Source organism: Saccopteryx leptura, chromosome 3 (assembly GCF_036850995.1).
Source record: "Saccopteryx leptura isolate mSacLep1 chromosome 3, mSacLep1_pri_phased_curated, whole genome shotgun sequence".
Taxonomy (NCBI): Eukaryota; Metazoa; Chordata; class Mammalia; order Chiroptera; family Emballonuridae; genus Saccopteryx; species Saccopteryx leptura.
This window is the reverse complement of record NC_089505.1, coordinates 287,816,524-287,818,605: the sequence shown is the minus strand read 5'-3', so window position 1 is coordinate 287,818,605 and position 2,082 is coordinate 287,816,524.

Here is a 2,082-nt window from a genome sequence, read left to right as displayed (position 1 = left end):
TTTGGAGTAAGTAAAGAGCTGTCAAGTTAAATGTGGATGATATGCTAAAAGTAGTGTTTTTAAGTCTCTGGCAACTGTAGAGTATAGGCTTCTGAAGTGAAAAATATGAAGTCTAGACAGTTATTTACATAAAAAGTAGGCTGTTCAAGACCACTTAGAAAAATGGCAGTGTCAGCAACACAATAGTACCAAAGATGTCCTCCCTGAAGAAATGAAGCGAAATACAACTGTTACATGATAGTCATGAAATCACACATAATGAAAATCCCTACTGGACTGGACTACAAGGTGGAATTTGGGTTATTAGTAGACTAATGGCTGCAATAGTATCTAGGACTCTTATTTTCTATCCTACTCCCTCCACTAACTCATTATTAGAATTATTCCCAATGCTGAACAATTTGCAAAGCCAGATACTTAAATGAGACCTGGACTATTTCTTAGAGTATCTTGAGACATATGTCCTGGATTAGCAAGTGAAAAAGGAGAAGAGTTAAAAGTGGGAAGAGGTGATTCTCATTCTGTGTGTCAGGTATGGGAATCTTTTAACTGGTCCTGGTGGAAAAGTGTTTCAACCAGTTATCTAAATGGTATTAATACATTCAATTTCAGACATACAGATAAGAAGAATCTGAGAGATTTCTTCTGACTCCTAACTGGTGTTCCCTTCTTCCAGTTTTTCCTGTGGCTAACCTATGTTTCTCCAGTGTGGTACTACACTCAGTCTTTTAAAAACTCAAATTAATGGCTTCTCACTGCCTATTGGAAAAGCCAGTCAGAATTCTTTGGCCTACCATTCAAAAAAATATTCACAATCTGGCTTCAACCCACCTTTTATTGCTCATTGCTTATATGTCTTTTCAAATTTAACAAATGCCACGCATTATGGGAGGAGACAAAGACCAATGCAAGATCCTTGACCTGAGGTGACGGAGAGGAACATAAAAAGAACATTTCAATATGAAAATGTATGTAAAATGCTCTCCTGGGGGCACAGACATGGTCCTGTGTAAGTCCAGAGGAGCTTCCTGGAAGAAATGACCATCTCGGTCCTAACAATATCATACTAATCAAGTTTCTTAAAGATGACATGCATTTCCCAGTTGACACTTTATTTTTTTTTTAATTTATTCATTTTTTAGAGAGGAGAGGGAGAGACACAGAGAGAGAGAGAGAGAGGAGAGACAGAGAGAGATGAGGGGAGGAGCTGGAAGCATCAACTCCCACATGTGCCCTGACCAGGCAAGCCCAGGGTTTCGAACCGGCAACCTCAGCATTTCCAAGTGGACGCCCTATCCACTGCGCCACCACAGGTCAGGCCCAGTTGACACTTTAAAGAATTTCTCTGCCAGAAACTCCCTGCCACCCATCACATTCCCGCTAGAGTTGCACTCCGGCTTAAGTACAGCCTAAGTCACCACCCTCCATAACCTCCCCAGTTCATCTCTCCCTCCATTGTATTCTTGTTTGTTTGTTTTGTTTTTTCCTCCATTGTATTCTCACAGCACTTTGCATGTCACAGCACAGCATTTATCCCTGGACTTAAACTGTACTTATGCCAGACTTTGCCTTACCTGTTTAATTCAATTTTCCCAACTACCCAACGAAGTAGACACTATTATACTATTTTTCATAAAAGCTGAGGCCCACTGTCTTGCCCACGGTCATAATGGCCATGGGGGAAAATCAAGACAGGCTCCAGGGTCTGCACTCAACCACTATACCGTGCTGCCTCAATAATTGCTTTTGGAAAAAATAAAAGAAGGAACGAATTAATGAAGGAATGAAGAACAAAATAAAATTATCGCCCTCTTCCCTAACTTTACCGAAAGCGGTAGGAAGAACAGGCACCAAACCCAAGTAATGCCCAGGTTCCTCGGGAGATCTTCAGCAGGCGCAGGACCAGATCGCAGGGTCCTGGGGCGCCTGATGCCGGGGCAGCTAGGAGGCGAGGAGGTCTGGACTTGGACCACGACAGGGAGGCGCCGCTATCTACGGCCCGTCGCGGGAGCGTGGTGGGGCAGCCGATCAAGCTCGAAGGGGAAGGCTGGTTTGCGGATTCGTGGTCCAAGGCTGCCGGAA